We start from the raw sequence: 26,611 nt of genomic DNA, 5'->3' as shown, positions 1-26,611 counted from the left end.
GGAATCAGCAAACCTTTGAAGAAAGAAGTAAAATACAGTTTTGAAGGCAAAATGATGTTTAGAACATCAACAAAAAGAAAATTGGTAACTTAGAAGCAAAAGGAGGACTTAAAAGGTGCAGTACTTTTTCAGTGGTAAAGTCTTTATAATCAACTTCATTCTACCTAGCAGCTGCATCATATAGAAAGTTTTCATAGATAGGACTTCTAAAATAAAAGGGCTACCTTTCTCTTCTAATATTTTTCTAAGCTGGTGACAACAAAGAGACAGATCATAGAATCAGAAAGGTTGGAAAAGACTTTGAAGATCATCCAGTCTAACCATCCACCTATCACCAATATTTCTCCACTAAACCATGTCCTTTAGTGAATCATCTAAATGATTCACTTGATCTTCAGCTGACATTTCTTGGAGCTGTTCACTGTTTCCTTCAGTTATGATTTAATAAAATAGCAATCTTGGGTTTTTCTGAATGGTGTTCCATTGATTTTCAAAAAACCAGTGAAGGTTGGCTCTATAATTGAGATATCATGAAGAAAGGATTGTCCTTACTCCTTGAAACATTCTGACATTTGAGTTTGACAGTCCATAGTCTGCTATCAGTAGATTAAGGTATTGTGCAGATTTAGCTGCACTCTTAGCATTGCTATATACTTTCTGTATAGTCTTCAGTAATGCAAGCGGCCTGTCTGACTGAAGGTTTTCTAATATCTGAAAAAAGACTCACAGCTGCCTTAAAAAGGAAATCAGAAAATAGGCACTGAAGTCAATGAAGACTGACTTGGAGATTCTTAGATGTTGGTGCATGGAAATAATTTTCCTTGAATATGCATTCTCTTTTAACTTACACTTTTCAAATAGCTTTTATGGCATTGGATGTAGAAATAATTTGTACTGGATGAAACATATGTTGCATAAAACTTTCTGGCTTAGTTCCGTACATGTGATTGTCACTGGCTGAAGATCCAAGTACCAGCAAAAGGATGTGGTAAGTTTTCCTTACAGCTGGCAGAAGCTCCTGTATATGGAACTTTTAAAAGCAGACAAGATTGATATGCTGGAAAATATATTGCAGAGAAGACGGTGCTTTATTTGTAGTAAAATAGGGTAGATAGTCCTGTAGGCCACTCTGTGTATGGCTGGTGAAGTTGTAAATGATAGTTATTTTAATCCACCTTCATTTTCCTGGTTTTGTTGGATGTTGCCAACAGAATGACTGAAGTCCTAAGTCTCATGCCAAAGAAAATGGCAATTGGTGTTTGCTAGTTTGGTTTCTCTTGTTCAGCGGAGGATGAAACTTCAAGAGTGTAGCAAAGAAAATATTTATGTATTTATTTATCTATTTATTTTTGTTTTTCATCCAGATGAAAACTTGCAAACGTTTGCCCAGTGGGGCAGGGTAGAGAAGTTATCTTGATTGTGTAACTTCAGTCTTTGGCTCTGCAGCCTTGAGAACACTTGAGCAATAGCTGACTGCCATTTGCCGCGGGCTAGATAATGTTGTTGTTTCTAGGCTGTGGACTGCAGACTGACTCTCACACGAGCCAATGGCATGGGGCTTTCCCACACTTGCAACATCCCCGGTTTTCCAACAGTGTGACACGACTTGTGTACAGAAGTTAAACTTCAACTGAAATGCCTTCTGCTCGGGTCAGTCATCAGTTGGGCAAAGCTGTGCTCCTTACCTAAGTCAGCAGTGTCTGTCAGTACAAGTTCACAGTGTACAACAAAATCATTTTGAAATACTACACCACAGGGTTAGAGCTATTACATTTTTTCAGCTACAGTTTCTTAACCAGCTCATCCCCAGCATGAGTTTCTGGAACATCTTCCTTCAACTGAAATGACGTATTGCTCAGGGGCTGAAGAGCCTGATCTAGTTTGCAGGAATGATTTCACTGAGTTTGGGTTGGAGCTAGGCAGAGAACTGGGCCTGCAGGTAGCATGTGGACAATGCTGTGTCCAGCAGGACCTGGATGCCTGGGGCACACACACAGATTGCTTGAAGCTTCTGAGAGACCTATTGCAGAGGTCTGTGTGCATGCATGGAGTACATGTAGCAAAGGTTTGGGAGCCTGTGGTTTTGTTCAGCACTAAAGCTAGAGGATGCTTGGTTTTCTTTTTGTTTGTGGTCTCTCACCCTTAGAAATGGCAGATGCAAGTCTGGGTGGTCTGGAGTTAACAGTCTGATTTAATCCGTCTAAATCCCCCAGGAAGTTTGTCCTGAGGTTAGAACTACCTACTTGTGCTGAATAGTATGGAATTAAGGGAAGGAATTTGGAAAGGAGGAAATGGAATTTGAAAAGGAAAGGAATTTAAGATCAAAACTGCTGGACGCTAAAATCAATGGGAGTCATACAATGATTTTTGTTGTTCTACCTTAGGAAAACTTTTGCAATACAGTAGCCATCGTTTCAATTCTCAGCCTAACTTTATAATTTTGAGGGGTTTTATGCAATGATAAACGGTTAAGAAAACATTTCTGGTTTTGTCAAAAACACATAACTCAGGGGTGTTGGTTGATGCTTGGCTGAACATGAGCCTACAGTGTGGCCAGGTGGTGAAGAAGCCCTGTGGCATCCTGGCTTGTGTCAGAAATAGTGTTGCCAGCAGGAACAAGGAAGTGATCATCCTTCCACACTCAGCACCTTGAGTACTGTGTTCAGTTTTGGGCCCTTCACTGCAGGAAAGACATCAAGGCCCTGGAGTGTGTCCACAGAAGAGTTACAAGTCTGTTGAGGGGTCTGGAGCACAAGTCTTATGGGGAGCAGCTGGGATTGTTTAGTCTGGAGAAGAGGAGGCTCAGGGGAGACTTCATCCCACTTCACAGTGACATGAAAGGAGGTTGTGGTGAGATGGGGTTAGACTCCTCTCCCAGGTAGCAGTGATGGGATGAGAGGTGGTGGCCTCAAGTCATGCTAGGGGAAATTCAGGTTGGACATAAGGAAAAATTTCTTCTCCAAAAGTGTGGTTGGGCACTAAAATGAACTGGGCTGCCCAGGGAGGTGGTGGAGTCACTGTCCTTGGATGTATTCAAGAAATGTTTAAATGCTGTATTAAGGGACATGGATTAGTGAGGAAATATTAGTGGTGGTTGGACTTGGATGATCTTGGAGGTCTTTTCCAACCTTGATAATTCTATGATTCTGTGATACTGTTCGTGTTACCAACATCATCTTTTTCTTTTTTTTACCTGTGAGGAAGCTGACAAATAGCATGAGTAGAACACTACTTCGCAACTATTTTCATGAGGTAACTCAGAAGGATTTGTTGTCTGTGCCAGGACTAGAAATAAAGTTGAGGATTTTTGAACACCCTAATTGTTATTTGAATTAGAATAAATTAAAATTATGTGGAATGAGTTTATGGTACATGTGCCTGTGGAGATGTGGTTGCAAAGGGTTGGAAGATAAAAGAAGTATTGAGCTGATGTTTTCAGTGCAGGAGCAGAGCTATGGCCTGATGCAAGGTGGTTTGGAACTTCTGTACTTCAGCCATAGTTGTGGTCCTGCATCCCAAATTTTGTGCATATAAATATGGCCTTTTGGGTAGTGCTCACATTATGTCAGGTTTTGTATGCACTTCTGTCAAGGGATCAGAAAGTTCACTGGTCATTTTTTATCTGCAGCTTTGAAAAGTACTCTGGTTTCCCAGAAGGCAATAATGCCGGCTCTTTGATGTTTATTGTAGCTGGTTTTCCTTTTTAATAATCATAGCAGAAGGAAATGTGTTGGACTAGCTGCATGACAGAAGCAGAGGAATTCATTAAAGAAAGTAAAAGGAATTCTACTCAAATTTCAGGCTTCAGGGTTGGAGTTACAAACTAGTCATCATTTTGGTTGTTTTTAATGTTTCTTCTGTGGCACTTTCCTTGTCCACGAAACTGATATTTACCATTAGTGTGGGTGAGCCTGAGAAAATGTGCAGTGTTGTTGAGGCTCTGAGCAGTGTAAACGTTAACCAGCACCTTTCTGTTGTAGTCTCTGATTTGTTTGTCAAGGCTTAGGGAAAGAGACTGAATGAATCAGGAGATTATGCAACCTTCACCTGTAGTTTGCTGTTTCAATTACATCCCAGCTTGGTAGTGGCTGGAATACTTTACCAGCTGATGGCAGTTTTATATTCTAAGTGATGAAAATCAGTAAACATTTGCCTTCATGCAAGGTGTTAGAGAAAAACTGAGTCTTGGAGCAAGATGAAGCTGGGGGCCTTTTTATCTGTTTCGAAGTTTGAGCAAGGCATCAAATCTGTACCATGGCAACAGACGCAGTTTCTTATTTGTAGCTGATTTACTTGCCAGCCTCAGATCCAGGGAGAACATCTTTTTATGTCCAGCTTTGCACACATTGCACAGCACACACATACGTGTTAGCTCCTGGTTTCTGTTTCTCCTCAAGAAATAGTGCTCCCTTGAAAGTATTTCCATCCAGCTCTGAAGGAATCCTGAGAAAGTAAGGATCCCAAACCTGCATCGTCACTTAACTTGTTAGTGGAGCTGGATCTGAGCTTTCCCCGCATTTTCTTTCCTATCTACAAGGGATAGTAATGTTTTGTTACTGTAAAGGAAAAGATGATTGACTACTTGGTAGGCATTTATGTGGCTCCTTACTATTACAGTGTGTACCTAAGGCTGATAAATGACAGGCCTACCTTGAAAAAGTAGCTGTGTAAATATGTGGAAGTGCATTAAGTGAGCATCTCATGTAGAACCTCTTCTGCTTTTGTTGAATTGAGCAAGTACCAAAGCTGTGGTACAGTACGATGTAGTAGCTGAACCCCAGAGCTGACTTGTCCCATATCAACTTTTGGCATGTTCATCCTGGCATTGATATCTGCACAAATTTTAATCGCTCGGGGAATATGTTTAAATCTGATGATCAGTAGCTGCTGTATCTTACTACAGAGGAAGCATCTATATGCAGATCTTTTAAAGAACTGGACAACTTATATTTTACCTAAGAATAGCTTGGAAATCTGCAAATGGGAAGCTAAAGTAGGGGAACAGTTGTGTTATAGATGGCTAAAGAATGTGTTCCTGTCAATTCCAGAAGCAGCTGTCAGAAGAATTTTAAAATCAGATTTTTTTTCCAGTACTGAAAATGAAAAACCTAAGGAGAATCCATCCATAAATCAGGTGGTGTAAATTGGATTAGGCAAGTTCATGAATACTCAGCCCTCTGGGCCTCATTCATGGGGCTATGACTGTGGGTGAGTCTCTGGATTGTTGGCCAAAGGCTGCAGGCAGCAGCCTGAACCACTGTCTGACTGCATATTGTTCCACTGTTAAATCTGATCATGTTGGTGGTGGTGCGTGTGGTTATTATAGAAGCAATTATTTGAAAACTGTAATTGAGAGATATGTTGTATTGTGAGATGTTAACTGAGGTATTGATAAATACGTGATGTTTTCCAAAGTGTTCCTGAGGACATCAGTGATTCTGCAGTTTTGCTAGCAGTCAGTTCTAACAGCTCCTGTAGGAAAATACTTTATATTTCATATCAGTTACTTCTTAGCAGGCAAATAGGTCTTCCTTAAGGTTGGTGTTGAACTGCTGCAACATCTTAAGCATATCATAGCATGTTAGAGTTGATGTCAATTAGGTGTTAGGGAAGTTTTCTTATTCAAACTGGAAAAATGCATGAAGAGCTCTAGATAGTTTTTTTCATTAATATCCTCACAGAAATTGGGATTAAAAAACAACAAAGGAAAACATTTCAACTTCTAGTAAATATTTCTTCCCCCCATTAGCTTCCAAAATTCCATTCAAGCTTTTTATTATAGCTTGATTTAATTCACTGTTAGAAGGGTATGTCAACATGTCCAGCATAGTGCGGCATGGACAGAATGCTTCTGTGGTGTATAAGATACTACTGCAATTCCTCTGGTTTTTTTTTTTTTGGGATGACAAAACCAGACCTTGGCAGTGTTAACTTAGCCCTTTGTCCTTCCACCGTAGGGATGAGTATTCAGGGCTCTGAGCATCTTCTGGTCTTCCTCCTCTGTTTATTTTTCTTCACCTTCGTACTCCATTACTGCAAGGTTAAAGAAAAAAGTCATCTGGTAAACCTCACTCAGGCAAACAATGCATTTTAGGCAGCGTTCACTGAGGGAAGTATAAACAAGGAGATGAATCCCGACACAAGTGCAATTCATCATAGAAGAATAAATAATTTTGTCAATGACTTAGTGTTTTTTATCAATTTGCTTTCTGATCTCCTTTCTTAGGCTTTGAGTTAATATTTAAAGACACCATGCATAGTTGCTTCTTTAAATCTCTCCCTAAGCTCTTTCGGTTATTAAAACTGACTTTTTTTTTTTTTTTTTTTTTTTTCTTTCATTTGTAACATTTTTGCATCCCTGACTTTCTCAGAACAGAATAGAACATGGTGTGCTCTCTGCTTTAAAAACAACTGACTACTTTGTGCTAGGTCTGATCTGCCTGCGTTGCCTGCACCAATGATGAATTTGCCAGACAGCCTAGGATAGGAAGAATGGGGATGGGGCAGGGTTTGAAAGAGGGAGCCTGATCTCCACAGAAATGTTAATGGATAGGACATCCCCATCATAGTGGGACAGTAGATTTTAGAGTATGGTTTTGGAGAATTCTAGTTTTAAATTGTTTTTGTAATGAAGCATTACAACTTGATACAATTAAGGCATTTCTTTTAGATTTTCATGCAATTTGTTACTGATTTTTGCCTACCTCTATTGTTCTTGCAGTAAAATTTCATCTCTCCAGCTGCTTTTAGAATCTGGGATCGTAACAGATTGATTTCTTGATTGTTACATTTATGATACATCTACGATACTGTTTCAGGCAGAGCTGCTGTGTGCGTAGGCACAGCTGGACCAGCAAACTGACCAGGTACCCCTTGTTCCCAGCAGCCTGAGCAGAGTGCCCTGCAGCCTCTGCACCTTGCCCTGGATGATGCTGGGGTGGGATGGTTGCCTCTGCTGCAGTCATCCATTTACAACAGAGATGGAACTTTGCAGTCTGCTTAGTGCCATGTACCTATTGTATTTGTGGTTCCTTGTTTGTTTGTTGGTTTTTGTTTGTTTTTTGTTGTTGTTGTTGTTCAGAAAGCTTGCTCCATTAAAATAAATAAAATTAAAATTTAAAAAAAAAAAAAAAAAAAAAAGAAGGAAAAAAGAGAAGGAGACTCAGAGAAAGAAAGTACTTTAGGATCATCTTGCTACTGATCAGGCTGAGGCAGGTTTCAGCCAGCCAGGGATTCCAGCTGTCTGTGCTTGCTAGACTAATACAGGTTAAGAAGATGAATTGTTAAAATGTCAGCATAGTTTAAGCACTTAGAATATGGCACATCCCCTGAAAGGCTTCATCTCTGATACACATCATATGACAGATGAAAGAGGTTTCCTGTTTATTCAAAGCTGTGTATAACTGTGCCTAAACAAAAGAAATTGTAGCTGAGCAAACCACGGTAATCCTACCATAGTGCATCCTTGCCTTTGCTAATGTTGCATAAGGGATATTGTCAATTAGGACTTTGTACATGATGTTTCTGCACAGACTTATCTGTTTTGCCATGTTACTAACCTTTCTTACGATCCGTGAAACTCTTAATTCCATTTTTACTGCAGTGATTTTAAGTCTATGCTTAGATAATGAAAAATGATCACAAAAATCATGATCTCTGACACACATCAGCTGTTTGAACTTCTGTATCAAACATGCGGAGTCAGCTATGCTGAAAATGCACTTTATTTGACTGGTGTTACAAATCTAACCTTGGTGATTCCTTGATTCTACAATTCTATGACTTCAGGAATCCTGAGAAGCCAGATGTATCCCTGAAAACTGGGAAGGGGAGGGGTACCCATAAAAAAAAAAACAAACTGTGGCCTAAAAATATCTATTCCACACTCATATCTATGATATCTAAGATTAAAATGGTTAAAAGATTAGAGAAAAACAAAACAAAACAAAAAAAACCCACAGTTTTTCTTTCTTTATTAGCCATATTCTGTTTTCTTTATTAATCTTATATGTTAGGTCATTATTTTTGTCTGGACAGTTAGGCAGCATTCCCACAAAAGTTTTGTTGGTGAAAGAAAAGCTGCTGAGAACTCGAAAGATTATTTGTTTAAATCTGTTATTAAGATTACAGGCTACCAAGGAAATCCTTAAAATATGTGTGTATGTATTATTTCAGTATACATTCCCTGATGCTGAAAACAGAATACAATCCAGCTTGCCTTTCTGTAGCTGCTTTGATGCTAATTGGCCAAACTGAATCAATATATTGATTTAAGAAATATTTAATGGTGGCGTTTTGCACTATAGCTCAATGAAAGTTCTTCTTTGAAGTATAAGGAATCATAGAATGGCTTGGATTGGAAGAAACCTTTTTGAAGGTGATTCAAATTCCAACCCCGTGCTGTAAGCAGGGCTGCCACCCAGCAATTCAGGCTGCCCAGGACCTCATCCAAACTGGTCTTGAGTGCTTTGAGCAATGGGGCATCTACAGCCTCTCTGGGCAGCTGTGCTGTCACCTCACTGCCCTCTGAATGAAAAAATTCCTAATATCCAATCTAAATCTTTACTCTTTTACGCTGAAACCAGTCCTATCACTGTCTGCCCATGTAAAAAATAAAAATAAAAATGTCTCCTCATAAGCTCCCTGTAAGTATTGAAAGGCCACAGTGAGGTTTCCCAGAGAGGCTTCTGTTCTCCAAGCTGGACAAGCCCAGTGCTTCCAACCTTTCTTCCTAGTAGAGGTCCTCCAGCCCTCTAAGAATATTTGGCATTTCCAGTCCTGAGCCCTTTTTACATTTAAGATCAGAATGAAAACATTCCAGGTTGTTAAGGAAAAGCAAGTCTGCCTTGACCATATGGTTTCCTTTAAAGGTATTTGTGCTAGAAAAGTCTGTGTTGTATTAAATTTGAAGCTGAACTTAAATGCTGTAGTGTTTGGCTCTCTTTCAGAAGGATAACCTTTGTAACATAATTCTCTAATGTAGAAAACCTGCTGTGAAGCATTGTTGTTCATCTATAAATAAAGTTCTATAAAAGAGATTTCACTTTTCACAGCTTTTGTTAAAATAAATTCATACTTAGCAGGAGTGCCATGGTTTGGGTCATGCCATCCCTCTCTTGAGCCTGATGCACTAAGAGAAGAAATATTTTGCATTTTTATGTGTTATAGCTTTATATAATATCAGAGTAAGACTTTAGGATTGTATCTACCCAAAAAAAAAAAAACGATCTGAGATGTAAATTTCATGTGCCTTTCAGCTGATATTCATAGTCAGGGTAATTATCAGAGTAGAGAAAGTATGTCACTGTCCTAAGGGCTAAAATTTCTGCTTCTGCTGCTCTCCAAACAGAATAACAGAGCAGAGGCATTGCAAACCTTGCCTCTTAAACAGGCTTGCTATTATCTCGTCCTGAAATTGTGTCCAGTTCTGCAGGAGGGAGAGGTTAGGCATTCAGTTTTGTTTGGTCCTTGGCCTGTTGAAAGCTGCTAACAAGAGCAGTGCTTGGTGCCAATTGCAATGTTTTGCTTTATTTTTCCATGATCCTGAAAAATGTCTAGTACAAACTGGACTGTGACCACCCACTCATTTCACATGAGCCACAGACCACTTGCCAGTTGGCACAGAGTAAGAAACATGAGATTTACTGCAGAAGATCAGTCTGTCGTCCTGTCTGCTGTTTTCTGTTGAGCTCAGAGTGAGGCTGAGTTTAGTTCCTCCCTTGCTTAGTAAGCATCTCATGATGGAGGGGAATGGGGAAATATCCCCTGGTGTCTGAGGCAACTGTTTATGTTCAGAGGCAGGACATTTAATTGGGCTTATCTGAGTTTGCGTGAGTATGAAGTTAGCTTTGGTTACAGTCAATCAGCTCTTTTCCTAGATGAACACTGCATTGTAATTTTGTCCCAGGCTGAGTTATAGAAAATAAAAACCTGTAAGGACCTCCCCCTATCCCTCCCCCCAAAAAAAACTCAAGAACTTAAATCAAGAAAAATATTTCTGTTGTATAAAATCTCTATTGCAGAAGGTGTTTTTGAGTAATGCACCTTGACAACTTGCCACACAAATGTTGCTTTATTAATGATAATATTTCAAGGTGAACTGACTCAAATGAAAATTCATCAAAATTCAGCTGCTCACCCTCTTGTCCAAGCTGAGTGAAATACCTACAGTAAGGGTTAAAGTTAACTGAGTTAAACTGTAATATGCTGAATGAAGTCCTTTTTAGTAGACTACTTTGCTGGTCCAGGATAACTCGGGCTTTGAATTCACTGAACATTGATTAATACACGGTCAAAGTCTGTACTTTTTAGGTCTTTTTAAGTCATGCTCTCAGGAAAGAGGTCAGTATTTTTGTTTCACATCCAGAGAAGCAGAGTTAACACAAAACAAGTGCATTTTAAACTTTATACTTTTCAGACACCCTAATTTTTGCAGTTCACATCTGGAGATGTGTATGTGTTTCTAATCTTGCAAAAAAGGATTCTAAAAATTATTCCAGAGAGCCTTATGTCATGTCTTGTTTTAGCTACTATAGATGAAGGATTGTGTACTAGAAGAACGAAATGAAAGTGTGTTTCCTTTCCTCCCATTTTGAGAACAAGTGCTTTTAGGAAAAGGTGGGCCATGCATGGCATGCAGTTTGTGATGAGCTGACACTTACCTTGGTGTACTCTGAGTCCCATGTCCGTTTTTCTTAGCTATATTGCAACTTCATCATTTGTACTGCTATGGAGATGCCCATGTCTCAATGATCAGAGAATATTATTGGCTTAAAAGCAAAGCCTTGAAATGCTCTGGAGAGGGGGAAGTGGAACATGTAGGCTAATTTTGTGGTGATTTTTTGTTTGTTTATCTTGATAAAGCAGGTCATTTGATAATTATAGCTACTGGATTAATCTCACCTTTGTGTCTGAAGAGGAGGATCTCGAGTGGTATCTCCTGTTGCTTTTTCAAGCAGACAAAAATTGGAACAGCTTTACCCAATAGGAGAATTTTCTTTAATCAGTAAAGAGTTGATAAACTCTTTGTTTGCAGTTGATGAATGCAGAATTGGCGTTAAATCCAGCCAAGCTTGTAAACAGCTCTCTACGTTGGTCTAAGAGACAGAACCTAACAGTAAGAGGAGAAGTCAGCTTTTTTGGCTAGCTACTTTTTCCTGTGTGTTTTATTTATTAAGATGGTCAATCTTGATCTAAAGCAGGCTTTCACTTGTGTCTGGAACAGACCATATGATGCTAAACAGAAGGTGCAAGATGTACAGGAGACCTTCCTTGTAACTTCTCCTTTCGGTCTTCTGTGTGTTCACAGAAAGTAGGTATGGCAAAGACCACAGCAAGTCACAGAACCCAGCCCCCCTAATGTGCGATGTGTGTGTACTTGGATTCAAGCACTAGTGAGAAGACACGGGCTTGTGCTTTGCTGAACTTAGTCACTTTGAAAGAAATTTGCCTACTGTGATTGTGTGGGAGCAGCTTGTGAGGGAAGCAGCAGCCAATAAAGTAGTGCAGAATTCATAGTTCTAGAGCCTCTGTAGTAATCAAAGTCACTTCATAATTTGAGGTGATGAAAACTGCTGGGAGTTCTTACTTTATAAATTCGTGCCTCCTTAAATTCTCTACAGAGACTCTTTTATCAAGGTCAGCTCTTAAAGAGATGGATAAAGGCCCACTTTAAGTAGAATCACTACCACTTATTTCCTTCTGTTGTTTTTTTTTTCTGTTAGACATCTTGATAAAGTCAAGAGCATTGAGTGGCTTCCTTTAGGAGTGACCACACTGACCAGTATTATGGATGGTAAGTTCCATACTCCAAACCACGCACTGATAATCCCAGTGTTCTTTTGATCCTAATTTTCTCCACCTTTTGAGAATTGTAAAGGGGGAGTTTGCAAAGTCTGTAGGAATCTGTATTTTGAATGTGTTTCAAATGACAATCCTGACAGTTTCAAATTTGACTGCAAAGAGATTTCCTGAACAAATTACAGCACAACTGTTACTCTTTGTGCATGCGTGTGTGTGTGAAGGACAAAGGGAAGAAGCAAAGAAAGCAAGGGAAATAGTTTGTTTTTCTAAGTTTGAATCAAGAGTCTAATCTTAGCAGTGACTGTTTACTTTGGTGAGACAAAAAGCAGTAGACTAGAATCCTTTAGATCATTGGTGATTGCCAGGTGATGGGGAACCAGAAATTACTGTTGTCCTTTCATATTCATGTGAAATGAGTTCGAGGTCTTGGACCTTACTGCCTTGGTGAAAGTTGCAAACACCATCATTTACTCAGCACTTGAAGACATTGTCCATTGTTTATGGGCAGTGAACTCTGCCAGAGGTGATTTGGCAGCTCCATCATAAAGGAACATGGAAAGAATGCTTTGCTATGTCCGTGCAGTAACTAATCTGTGTAGTGAAGCTCCCATGGTCTGTGGCTATAGTAATAGTAGCATTTGAAAACAATACATTTTCTTAAAAACTGAACAGAATACCAAGGACAAGGTATCTATGTATGTATGCATATGTAAATGTTAACATTCAAATGCACATTGCAAAATACGTAAGTACACAGCATATGAAATGAAGGAGGATTGACTTTGCCTTTTTCTCTAACTTTTAAATGAAACAACACACTATAGCACTTTTGGTGGTTAGGATACAGAAACTAACTGTAATTTCAGTGCCAGGCTTCCTTTAAAGAACTAACACTTATATTACTGCTATATGATTTGCATGGATGGGCAGCTAGCATTCTTGTTTTCTGTTATTGTCTGAGTCTGTGCCTTATTTCCCTTGATCCTCTAGATGACATAGGAGTAAGGCAGCAGCACCTTCCTTTGCTTGTTATGTCTCTTCAAAGCTAGGCAATGGAAGCTGGTGCAAGGTACCACTTTTAAGTCTTTCTTATTTACTGCATGTGCACACTGTTTTCCACTCTACCAGGTCAGTTCAGCAGTGTTACACACTGTGGCTTTGCTGTGCTTCTGCTTTGAACTTGAGATAGAGACACTTTATATTGGCTTGGTCTTGGCATTGCACTGACATGGTTTCCATTTTGCTGGGAGCACAGGTACAGTGGTATTTTTTGCCTACAAAAGGTTGTATGGCTCTATCCTGTAGAATCTCCCAGACTGAATAAAGTATCAAAGATAAATAGACATTGTCTGTCTACTGTTAACATCATACTGTTGAGAGAGAAAGAACAAAGCATCCCAGTGCTGTTGGCCTGTGGAAAGTCCCAGCTTTCCAAATACTGCAACCTGGCCTTACTGAGGTTTTACTTAGAGCAGTTTTCTCACAGCTTTTAAACCTCTCCATGTAGATTAATCATTTTCATGTCCTGACTCATTCAACCTTAAGGAAATAGCTTCAGGTTCTGGCGGCATTGCACTATAGATCAGGCAAGCCGGATAATAAATAGCCTTGTTGTTGATATGTGGAGAAATGGAAGCCCTGCCAGAAGTGTCTCAGCATGTGCTGAGATGTTGGCAGACGTTGCCAGGGGCTGCTGTAGATCAGCCATGTATTCAAAACAGAATGGTAATTGAAAAGCCTTTTCATACGTATTATGAAATGTTTGTTTTCACATTTTTCAGGTGCTGCAAGATGTATTCATTAATAGGTTACTCCATTTACTCTTTCTTTAATGACTCCACTTAAAGGTGCATAATGTGCAAGTTACACAGCTACATCACCTCAGGCTGCAATTTTTGTCACAATTCACAAGTTAAGTAGGGTTGTGTCTGGTCAGTAAATGGATGGGTAACTCCCCCCTAACCCAAGGGTTGTGTGTGTGGGTTGCAAACATGCTCCAGGAGCTGTTGCTGGCAGTTTGGTTAGAGGCATGCTTCCCTCTGAGTCAGGTCTGAGCCAGTGTCCCAGGATAAAAGATTAGTGCTGGAAAGCACGTGTGATCAATGGGGTACAAAACTGATTTCAACATCTTATGCTCAGTAAAGCACTCTTCTTTCTCCTCATATCCTTCTATCTCTTTCTCTTTTGTTGATTTTTTGTTTGTTTGTGTGTTTTAAATCTAGTTGTTCCAGGTAAATTCCAAAAGAGCATCTCCATCTTCCTCAGTTGAATAGTCTTCCAGTTTGACTTGTGTGAAGATTTTTTGCCTTCCTATTCATAACTATTGCACTGTACTTTAGTTTCTTTTTAAAAATTTAGTGACAGTGATAGTTTAGTGGGGGGAATAAATTTTTTCTTCTTATGTATATAGTCTATAGTAGTTGAAACTACATTATGTAAATTGTTAATGTGTGATAAATTGTATAATAGATTTGATGCTGTCATTGGATATTTTTTAATACACTGTACTTGAGCATTTCTGTTATTCTTTCTCTATTACTGTATCTTAACTTATTGGTTTATATGCATACATACATACACAGGAGAGTTTCTTTAAGAGTTTCTTAGCTCCAGTATGGCCACATACCAGGGGAGGTGGTGAAATGGTGATTTTCTACCCAGTGTGGCTGTGTTACGGGCTATTTTACTGACGAAATAGACAGTTGCACTGGATTTCCTTTTGTCTTGCTTCTGGTGGTCTTTTGTTAACACTCAGTTAAAATGAGTACTAAGTCAGAAATGCCTTCACTCTTATCTTACAGGAGTCTGCCATGTGTAACTTTTGCCACTATCAAATCCAAGATAATTAGCATTTTAAATCAGTGGGGACAGCTCTGAGCTGTCGCCTGCTTGACCTCTCTTGTTACACCTTGTCCAGGTGTGTTCCCTTTCAAAACTCAAGTCTCAAGTGTGATCAAACACAGGTCAGAGAACAAATTAATCAAATGGTAGGGTGTTGCCTTGGTAGTGCACTTTGCTTTATCAGATGATCTGGCTTCAGAGCAGAAGAGTCTCATTATCCCCCTTGTTGAAAGGGGCAAGAATTATAAAAACAGAAGGAATTTTGTTCCTTGTGGGAATTCCTTTGGGAACAGACTTTGTGAGGGAAAAACTCCAAACTCAGCATATTAGGATGTAACAGGGTAGGCTGGAAGAAGCGATAGCTGGCTTTCATCTATTGCACCGACAAGGAAGTTAGGTTACTGTAAAAACTGAAACATCTGCATAAGTTCTTTATGTAATAACTGCATTTACATATGCAGATGTGCAAGATAACAGAATTCAGAAGGAGAAAAATTATTGTTTGTACAGGATGGTCTTCCATTTGGTACAGAAAACACAACTCTGAAACCAGATCTAGTGAAAACATCTCTATTTAAAATTGATTTTTATGCATATATGCACTTTTTCCTGGTTTATTTAGTATTGGTTACAAAGGGAAGGGGCCAGGATCTGTACTGGGATCTAGCTCTGCTATAGTTTTTTCTTTGCCTTTCTTCTAATGATTATTCTACTTCAAAGTGTAGAGCTATTGATCCTTACTGTATAGAAATTATCTGATGCAGCTGGTGATAAAGTTGATAGCTAAATATTTAGTTAAAATCTCATTGCCATGGTATGCAAATTAAAAATTGAATTTCATATTGGAACAAAAAGTTGTAATGTTGCAGGTCTGCTCACTGAGCTCTGTAATGAGACCCAATGGCAAGAAGTAAAGGCCAAAAGAGAAAAAGATGTAGAGGAGCTCGTCTAACTCTGCCTGTGAGTCCTGCCCCAGCTCATTGCTGTGTGGGAGCGGCCCCAGCCCAGCATTGCTCTCTGCAGCTGCATTGGCCCCTATGGCTGCGGCAGGACCTGAGCCCTTGGCTTGAGATTGGGACTGTGTGTTGCAGCAGAGAAAAGAAATTGCTTGAAAACCTTAGTTGTAAGAGCATGAAGCTGTACTACGAGTGCTGCTTTGCACAAAGCACGGGGATTGACCAAGAGGTTGCAGGATATCAAAAGCTTGGAGGTACAACTGGGTGTTGGTTTGGGTGGGCAGCTGCCCTGCTTAGCATGTTAAATGTCACTAAAACCTTGGTCCAAATGAAGACCAGACAAATATGCCTGTTTAATATAAGCAGTGGCTAGACACACTGTCTTGTGCTGTGATTCCCTCAGGTTGTGTGAGCTAAGGGAGTTCAGAGTAGTGCTGTTGGGATGGAAACTGCCAGGGCTCTCCTGGCCTGGTAACAGGAGGAGACTTGGGATGGGGCAGGAGCAGAGCAGCCTGGAGTTTGCACTGCACAATCACTGTTTCCTCCTGCGACACAGGGAGAGCCTTCTTGTCACTGCCTCTTGTTAAGAGGACTTGGTCAAACTTTATGAATCCTCAGCTGCATTACTGCTAGTTGAAGGTGTGAGAAGACTTACCTTTCCAATACTACTGCTAATGCTTTCTCTACATCCAGCTCATACAGTGTGTGAACGATGAATTTCAGTATTACACTGAACAAAACAAATCATAACAAACAAACAACAACAATGTTGTTTTGATACCTCTATATGACAGTGTTTAGGGTCAGAATTTTAAGCTTAAGAGACTTTTAGACTATTTTCCCTTTGTGAATTTTATTAGATTCATAAAAATACTTTGTTTTATGAAGTTTTCTAATTCTTTTTTAACCAACCAGACTTTTCCCTTGTCCCCAACCTCCCCGTGTATTAGCAATGAGCATCATTTGGTTCCCACATTTAAGAAGTCATCAACAGAGCACTGTGATAATATATTAGTAGTTCATGGTTAACGATTAGATTTTTTTTCTTTCCTTGTAAAGAAGTTACCATTTTTATTCATTTTTTTAAAATTTGGATTTTTTAATAGTAAGCTTTACATTAAAATGTGTAGTGTATCCAAAAAGCAACAGTAGGTGGCAGAAGAATTTCACTGCAAGTCAGATTGTTGATGCACTGAGCTTTTTTTCAATGAACTTCAAGAGAAAAAGAGATGCATCTATATGAGATATGACCAATCGCTACTCTAGATGGCTGTCTGAACTGAATTGGTCAGACAGTTCCAAAACATGTAGTGCAAGCTTTAAGTCGTATTTTAATGACTGTTTGCTTTCCAGTTCTGCAGAATACTTAAATGCTTGTGAAGGATATTTCAGAAGAGCTTGTACGTGGTGCCTTGCTGCTGCAGAACACGCATGTGTATTAGTCACCAGCTGAAGCGTAGCAAATAGTATTTTTAGAGGAGGCATAAATAATACATACATATAATCCTTTCCTTTTAGAGAAAAGCACTTATGTAAACATATTGCTGTGAAATGTATTGCTCTACAGAACAGCTCTGCTGTCACCTTTGATGAAGAAAATAAGCTCCCTGGGAAACTGTTAGTAAATCATGACTGAGATACTTCAACCAAGACTAAAGAGTCTATGGAAGATGCCCCTGGCAGGAAAAGAAGGGAGAGAGAGGTTGCAGCTGTGACTTGCACTGCATGTATCGTGGGCTGTTTACCAACCCTGGCTTTCTCCTCTATGTCTCCCTGGGAATAGCTGTAGCATTCAGAACCATGAGCACTTCCAAACAGTTTAAAGGAAATGGAACAAATAGACCACCTATGGGGAAACTACTTCCTTCACCTTTCTAGCAAACCATGTTTTCTTGAAATATACCTTGGCCTACAGCCAATTTTTCATTCAGAACTGTATGATCTATAATTTTGAGAACTACCAGGACTGGAAACAAAGGTGTAGTTCTATGATATTTTACTTCATTGTAGCTATGGAAAAGAGTCTAATATGGAATCATAAAATGGTTTGTGTTAGAAGGGACCTTTAAAGGTCGCTGACTCCAACTGCTGTGTGTTTAATCAGAACTTCTGTTGTCCCTCAAACATCTGCAGTCATCCTGTCCTTCATCCACGTAGGCTGTGGAACTGACCTGAGTTCAGATCACACACGGTTGGTTTCGAGCCACATCAGTTCCTTTGGCCAGTTCACCTCATAACCATGCTGATGTTTTGCTGCGTGGCACAGTTTGGGGATGAGAATGAGAAACAGAAGAGGGCAGGATGGCTTCCTCTCATTGTGATGTTGCCTTGCAACACCTAAACCAGATGTGAAACTACAGTCTCATATTGCAATTGTTCTGTGTAGAAAAAGTACTAGAAATCGTTGTAAAGATTAGAGTTGTTGTCTTCTTTTCCATAATGGAGACCTTTGAAAATATCCCTAAAGTAATGTGTCAACAGTGGAGGTGCCCATAGTGTTTTCTTACTTTTGAAACATGTCTAAAATGGATTTGCTGAAAGATTACTTCTTATCCAGATTGCATTTTGATAGCTGCAGTGGATGGAAATGGCCTGCATACACAAATGGCAAAACCACAAAGATAAATACTGCCAGCCCAAAATTATACGTATGATCTTTATAATTCCATGCATGTATTTAAGTTTAGGATGGTCACACATAGTGAAGTACTATACAAATCGATGTCATGAAGGATAAGGAAAGCGGTGCCCAGATTCCTGGGGTCTGATATCTGGGGTATGAAGAGGAGGCAGAGCATTTCATTTTCTCTGTGGTATTTCAGGATGGTTGTGTTGGGATGTTCTGGCAACTCACCAGCGTTCAGTGTTATACCTCGGTGTGTGTTTGGTGCATCAGATGGTGATCTTGGGAAGATCTAGCAAAGAACAAGAGGAGAGGAATTGTAGCTGAGACTACTGTGATAACACATATGAAGGAATTTTATTTTGTGCCGTGAAAAACAGTAATGCTACAGAAGGTTAACCTGCAAATGGGCAAAAATATGCTGTCTGTATAATGTGGGAAAAGGAACTGAGGCATGTTTATGTGCGAGTGCTGTGACACAACTGCTTTCCAGTAAACTTTTAGTAGGAGTTCCTTCATTCTGAAAGCGAGCTTTGCCAGTACTCACAGGTGAATTCTGTCCAATTCTATCAATGGATTTATCTTTAACTTGCCACTTCGGTATCTTTTTGATCCTTGATTCCTAGCAATACCCCACCTCTATTGTTTCAGGATAGCTGTGGGATCAGGATAAGTATTTGTGTAAATTTTGGTTTTCTTCACTGAGCACATACTTAACATTTATTTGACATTATTTCTGTAAGAGGTCCTTGTCCCATTTCTCTTTTTCTTCCCAGCAGATTCTTTGTTTGCTTGCCTTAGCTTGGCTTCAGGAATTTATTTGTTTTTATGTCTTTGTTTATTTGCTTTTCCAGTTCCACCACAGTTCTCTAGATTTTTATTCTTACGTATCAATTGCTATAATTTATTTTCCTCTCCATCAGCTGCATTAGTTTGAATGTTCATATTGTACAGTATGCTTGTCTCTTGAAAATCATGTTTAAACATCTCAATTTATTATTAAGGCGGTCTGTTTTCTGAGATTAATGTTTGTATTATATGAGGGCTGCTCTGAAAATAATTCCTTCTACTGTATTATGTTGAACCATGACCTCAAAGGCAGACAATGGTGGTAGGGGCAGAGGTTGAACCTTCCCCCCTCTTTTCTGCTACATTTTGTTGCCATGTGACAGGTGGCAGCAGAGAGTCAGCCTGACAAAATGGCATGGAAGTGTGTGTGAAGCAGAGGTGTAGCACTAAAATCCTCCATGCAGGAAAAAAATGGCTCCTATTGACATTTGTGGATGCTTGCTGAGTGTTTATGGGTACCAAACAGTGGATGTGAGCACAGTGAGGCAGAGGGTGGTGCATTTCAGCAGTGTTGACAGTGTCTGTGGGTCACCACCAATTGTGCAGATTCTTACAAGTGTAGCATGCAGACTCTTGTTCACAGCTGGCAAAAACACACAGCTAATGGTGGTGACTGTTTCGAAAAACAGTGGTCAAGAATTTGGTCTACCAAATAGTGTCATTGTGTTCTTTGTGTCTGTTGTAGTTTCCATGGAAATAAATAGGAGGCATTACTGACAGAGCAACCTACCTACATAGGCCTCCTGTAACAATTACAGGCTTTTAAATTTACTTTTGAGCTGCTTTTGACTTCGTTTCTTTACTGTAGTAAGCATCACAAACTGGCTTCAGAAGTTTTCAAATGCTGGTCATGAGTATCAGATGGTTATGCATTTGTAATTTTCTTTGGTTATGTCAGATATCTCTAAAACACTCCATTCTGACCCTTGATGAAATAAATAAGAATAACAATCTGAGTAAGCTTAATTACATTGGTTACTCTTATTATCTGTCTGAACTTTTTACGCTTTGTGTGCATTTCTTCTACGTACAATATGGAAAAGAAATACAACATTTTCTATAGAAATACAGAAAAATAGTTGTTGTCTTCTAATGACTTGGGTTTGTGTTTATGAAGATATATCAGTATGGCCCATTCTCTGCTAATATTTTAGTAGCACATTACTTTGATCTGTCTGAAACCTGGTCACTCCCTCCTCTGTGGTTGGAAAATGATTTTTCTTCAATAACCTTTTTTTCCCTCCCAGTTTGTTTTAGCATATCTGGTTTGCCTAAATCCTTTTCTGTTGCTGCATCCTTTAGCTAAACATTTTTTCCTTTGAGCTCTTAATACTAGAACATATTTATTTTCAAAAATGTGCATATTTAAAATACTTGTTTTCTTGAAGCTTGAACTTAAAACACATTCTTTCTCAGTCTCAATCTGTTCATGCTCCAGTTAAGCTATAGTGCTTTTTTCCCCCCTTGAAGTACTCCTTTTTATGATTCTGTGCAGTTTGGTAGCTGCAATGAACACTTACAAGAACATTCAATCTCTGCCTCTTATGGCCACCTACACAATAATCTCTTCTGCATCACAATATTAAGTAGAATGTTATAAATACTGCCATTTTTTTCATTAACATCTGATTGAATTATTTGACCTCAACTCAGAAAAGCACTTAAATATATTTTAATCAACATGTTAAGTTTATGCTTAAAATCAAGTGCATGCTTAAGTGCTGCCCTGAGTGGGAACACTTTTTCAGGCTGTTCTTTCATTTTGTCTCCTTATTTTTGTCTCTTCATTTTCTAGCAGTACACGAGTACTGTACTGTTAGCTCTTTCTAGGGCTTACATTTTTTGACCACCTCCAGCAAATAGAGTTCTGACTTCTTCCTGTTCCCCGGGTCTTTTTAGGTAAATGGATGCATTGCTCCCCAGAAGTACTTCCTTTCCTGCAGAGTGCCAAAATCGATACTGTTAGACAGCCACATGAGTTTAGGTCACTTTGCCTATGAACCATTTGCTCTGAGAGATCTTTTTTGGAATTTGGAATTTATATTTTTAGCTGTCAGCTAAAATGCCTTCCTTCATCATGGTGTCTGCTTTCTAACAGATTATTGTCTAGTTTCCTGTTTCCTTTATAGAAAAGAGAGAAAACAGCAGCAGACCTGAGCTTTGTGCTTTATTCATTTTGGGAAATCCTTTTGTTTAAACCCCTACTGCTTTGCATCCTCTGAATTTGAGTTCCATGTTCAAAGAAAATTAGAAAGCTTAGTAGAAAGCCTTAGCAGAGTTTTTGCTAAGGCTTTGCTTCATATGACACTGGGGAAAAAAAGCTTCAAGTGATTTTGGAAAGAATAGTTGTGTCTCCTGTTCCTCCTTAATCTTTAACACATTGATCTTTAATCTGCTATAGTTTGGGGGGTGATGTTTTTCTCTCTTCCCCCCTTAATACTGGCACACAGGTAAGTCAGATGAATTTCTTTTATCTTGGGAAGAATTCTGGGGAAGGCAAGGAGTTTTGACATTCAGGAAAGAACATATTCATAGGTATTTCATCTCCCAGCAAATTCCCCAGCAGTATCAGACAATGTATCCCCTCTGCTGTTTTTCTCTTTAACCACTTCTTAGTTCCTCAGACTTGCTGCCTTTTTATTGCTGTGTATACAGAGCTGCCAAATACTGATACTCCTATATGCTGACATGGTCTCCCAAAGTCCTGCCTTAGTTTTCTTGTCTGCAAAATGAATAGAGTAATTCCTGTTTACTACTACTACTACTGTAATTCAGTATCTAAGTGTGCACAGTGTTTTAAGAACATCTTCAGGAAAAATACTGTTAATGGGCTAGCATGGAACTGAATTGCAGTGTGCTTCTCTATGCAAGACTATCATACTGCAGGAGAAATTTTTTGAGTTCTGTCTTGGCCTGAAAGTGAAGAGGTGAGGAAGCAGTGATCTGAGTTAGCAAGCCTGGACAACATGTCTGTTTTGTGTTGCAAGGTTTCAAAAATGTTTTACAAATCTCACCCTATTAATGGCTTGAGGTTCATTCTGCGACTCCTGTAGTCACTTTTTTTTGCAAGCAAAAGTACAGTCCTACCTTTTTGACTCTCTTTCAGTACTCTCTGAGTGCTGCGAACTCTAAGGAAAAAGAGTAGATATTGTTTGACTTTGCTTGTTTGTCTAAAATAGATCTTTCTGGTGTTCTGGTCCATGGAACCTAATGTTGCACATCTGCACAATGCAATCTGTAGATATCTCTATGTAGATTATCTTTTAGTCACCTTAATCCTCTGTTGTGGACACCAAAAATGAGAAATATATTGCACAAATGCTTGTTATTGAATGTTGATTGTGGAATTTTGGCTACCGTGACCTCCTGAGCTGTTTGTTGTTGAGAATAAGGACTTGAACTGTAAAGCTCATACCCAGCTTTTTCTCTAATGCAGAATTTTTTATATCCATGGGTTGAGAGTTGATCTGTGTTCTGCAGGTTGGCTCCTTCTGTCCGTAGACAGAATAGAAGTGATTACAAAACAAGTAGCGGACCTTCCAGCTGGTGGGTTTACAGAGGTATTGAGCAGTTTGTGAGGGTGACAGTTGGCTTCTTACCTGTGTGAACAGCTCTCCTCTTCACAGCCTTGCTCCTTGGAGCAAAATGAAACTTCAGGCCCTTTCTTTGCTTTTGTACCAGCCCAATTTTCAGGCTGATGCATCATGTTCCATAAGTGCCGATTTTTATGCTTCTACTTGTGCTTGCTGTTGGTATCCACTGAGTTCTATATTCTTTTCAGAAGTTCTGTGTTAGTTATTCGTAAGTCACACCTCCTCCATAGCTATTCATGTCTTTTTCCCTTTCCACTTAAAATTCCAGTGCAGGTTCAGCTCTTGGTGAAGTTGTCTCAGGCTGCAGTTTCCTCGGCAGCTATTCCCATGCTGTGTATTTCTCAGAAAACTGTCAAGATGGAGCTTGGGCTAAAATCTGGGTAACCTCTGGTGTTTGTTTCATACTGCTAAAAGCCAGCTTTTATGTTTGAGACAGTTTCTTACTTCAGCACTGACTTCTCTTTTTGTGCATGTGTGAGTCTCTTACACTGGCTTTTGCAAAGGGACTCTGAATATTTTCCATGCTACTTACAGCATTCGTCTTTGGCTGCTTACTGATCTTAATATTTTAAGAGTGGTATGAGGTCTATCTGTTGGTCTTGCAACATTCTGAAAAATAGCTGTTATTTGCCTTTTATTGGCACAAGAAATATCTGAACCATCCAGTTCAGAAAATAAATTAGCACAAGCCTGGTTTGAAGCCATGCCGCTTTACTCTTATTTTGTTATCTTCACTGTTCCGGATCTATAAAATAGTTCTTCAAAACACCATCAGTAAACTCAGAGCAAAAGTTGTTCACCGGGTCAGGCTCTCAGCTGGTTTAGATAATAAGTTGGTATTTGTTTTTCTTTTCTTCTGTTTCTAATGCAATATTAATGCTTTACAGTACATTGTACAACATACCAAAAGCTGAGCCAAGAGTAATTCTTCAGATTTACCCTCCCCAAATGTGCAGCACAAACCAGCAATACTTACAGTCTTGACTCACTCAAAGGGGAAGGATTTTTTTTTTTAAACAAGAAACAAAAAAAAGAAAGAATGCTTATGAATTTCTTTTGGGGAGAGATTTGGGGAGTTTACAAAACCTACAACCCCATGAACAGAACTTTTAGCAGTCAACTATTTCTACTACATTCTATCTAGAGATTGCCCAGCTGTAACACTAGAAATGTCTTAAAACACTTCTTGTTTTTATCACCCTGCATGCAGTAAGTTCAAAGCACTACCAAAAGCACTTTTATAGGGTAGGCATTATGTCTACTTTGGAAAATAGAGTACAAAGAATTCATTGTATCACTAAGCTGTCACAGCTACTTTGTGACAGAGCCAGCATTAGGAAATGTGTGCCTGGACTTCTCTCTCCTTACCTTTTGAGAATGAATCAAGGTGTATGCAGAGTTAATGGTAAAAGAACAAGTCCAATTTTATTTGTTTATTTATTTTTCCCTCTGCAAATGTATTTAGGGACAAAAGGATGAAGGTATATTTCATATTGGTGTCAAGTCTTCAGGGTCAGTAAAATCAGATCAGCATTAAATCTTAATCTGGAATGAAAAATAACATCAATAATAATTTAAAATAGGAACTTGTCGGGCAGCTTCTACACTGAAGTGGATATCTAATACTCTGGAGGAGGAGATTAAGAAATGCTGTAGTATAAGAAGTCCAAAGCATGATACGCCTTTCATATATTCATGTTTAAGGCTTGGTACAGCAGTCATGGGTTATTGCTTTTTTATATATATACTTTTAGGAACCATTTATTGTAAAACAAACTACAGTTATCCTTAATAAACTCAAGGTAAAGCCAATAGCAGATTAAATGTGTTGAACTAATAACACTACTACTGAAAATTTTTCTAGTCGCTGCATGGTTCTGGAGCTCAGACAGAACAGCTATAGGCATGTGCCATAACTGCCTTATGACTGCAGAAATTGTGTGTCTCCATACTACATAAGCCATTTTGCAAATTAGTGTAGCCTAAAATATGGAAGAGTTTTTACTAAGTTTTGAATAAATTTGAGCAATTATCTTTCACCTGTCACACACACACTGCTCTGCTGCTGTACCTTGAAGTCCAAGCATTTTGTTGTGAATTATTTTTATCATTGTCTGAAGACAAATTCGTTCTATCCTTCCCTGAGAAGGTCTCTTCTGGGCTACTGTCTCACCAGTGAGTGGCATAGCAATCCCAACTCATAGCATTCAACAGCTTCTGTTCTCATGTCCCAATTGCCACATCTGAAGATACATTTGTAGTCTTACTTGAACAGCCTGTTGCTGTTTAACTCCTGGTTTTCCACAGTGTTTGCTGTGAAAGTTAAACAGTGTACTGAAAATATCCTGTCCCCAAACACTTCTTTACCCCAGGCTTCCTTTCTCATGTGTTTGCCCATATAGACCCAATCTCATTTCTGGTAGAGTCGAAGTGGGTGTCCTCAGTTATCACCAACTTCCAAATGAAATTATCTTTTTTCTCTCAACCTCTTTGATAACACCTTTGGGCTTGGATTGAATTGGTTTTGTGTGATTTTATTTGGATGATCTCAAATGCTATTTTTTTCTCTGTTAACCAAAGCCAAAGGGGGATGTGTCATGCTGTGATCTCAACACAAAAATGGCTTCTTCCATTTTTTCTGAGTTCACTTTCTGTTCTGAGTCCTAGTTTTCAAAGAGCTTTCCTCTAATGATTCACATTTCCATTCTAAGTAAGTTAGTTATGTAAATAGAAATTTGTCATTCTAAAATTTGAAAAAGCTCTTATTTTATCGGGGAAATACTAACCGTATTTCTTATTAGTAGGAGAAATAGGATGCAGAGGCCAAGATATTCCAGAATTTTAGCAACACTATTTTGAGCCATAAGATATTTTCCCCCATTTTCCCTCCCCCCAAATATTGGTGAGAAGAGACATGGCTGATTTACATCCCCTCTCCTCTTGTTTCCTCTGGATAATATCAGACCAGACATGTTTGGAAAACAATAATGCGCACTCATGTATTTTGTTCTGCTTTATTATGGACTGTTTATCTATAAGCTGTAGACTCTCTCTGTATTATTTGTTTGTCATTCCCGATATGCTTTTGTGGAATAAGCACTTAGGATAACCAAGCTACTGGGTAGCAAGGCTTCACAGAATGCTGTAGAGATTTCAGAAAGTGCCAATAAAGCTTCATAGCACATTGTACCACTGTACATTGTAAATAAGTTGCATTTCTTTTTAGGATAAATTCCTTAAGAATACCGTAGTTGATAAAAATGTGTTAAGCGTTGTTAGCGGTAGGAAGTTGAAGTTTAAAGCTCTTACATTTCAATTTTCAAGTTTAGGAGATGGAAGAAATGCACCCACGCAATTTTCCCTTGCGTAAAAGTATTGCAAAATATTTCAGATATCAACAGCTGGATGGTAAAACTTCCAGTTCAGTTGGGCTAAAAGATGCTGACTACTAAAACAGCCTCAGCCTGGTAGTCAGACTGCTGTGTGCTTAGCTATAGCTGGCTTATTTTTCAAGTTTGTTGCATTTTCAAGCTGTCTGGAAGCTATTGATTAGTTTGAAATACTACAGGTATTTTTGGTAGAAACAGATTACTGGCGAGGTCACAGATTAGGCTGAAAAAGGTGTACATGAAATTCAGTGTTCATAATGCACTGTTAATGTGTACCTACAGCATGTAGTATGTACAGTTCACAGCTGTTCATTCTCACTTATTCTTTCATATATTTCTGAGCCCGAGGTCACAGAGAAACAAAACTTATGGTGGCTTAGGAGAGGATGTTGGCTTCAGCATATGGGTGTTTTGTTTTCTAGATGATTTCTGCTCCCTTTCCCAGCCATTGCATCTGTAAAGGATGATAACTGAATTTTGTTTGATAATTTGAAGTAACCTTACAAGGGCCTTACTTGTACTGACTGACAAGTTTGTTCCTTCCTTTCTTAATAGCTA

General features: G+C 39.0%; 1 protein-coding gene across 10 annotated transcripts in view; it reads left to right on the top strand.

Moving 5' to 3' along the window:
- The window catches only part of RAD51B (RAD51 paralog B), a 353,109-nt gene that overhangs the window by 130,858 nt on the left and 195,640 nt on the right, over nt 1–26,611 (top strand). The window contains exon 8 of one of the 10 annotated variants that reach the window (XR_014946642.1): nt 11,724–11,794. The exons of the other annotated variants lie outside the window; for them this stretch is intronic. The gene's annotated coding sequence lies outside the window, so the exon portion shown is untranslated. The remainder of the gene's footprint in view (nt 1–11,723; nt 11,795–26,611) is intronic. 10 annotated transcript variants of the gene reach the window in all.

The sequence above is a fragment of the Coturnix japonica genome, chromosome 5 (assembly GCF_054131305.1).
Source record: "Coturnix japonica strain WE chromosome 5, WE-NBRP24, whole genome shotgun sequence".
NCBI lineage: Eukaryota > Metazoa > Chordata > Aves > Galliformes > Phasianidae > Coturnix > Coturnix japonica.
The sequence above is the reverse complement of the archived record's forward strand: the minus strand, read 5'-3'. Positions and strand labels throughout refer to the sequence as shown.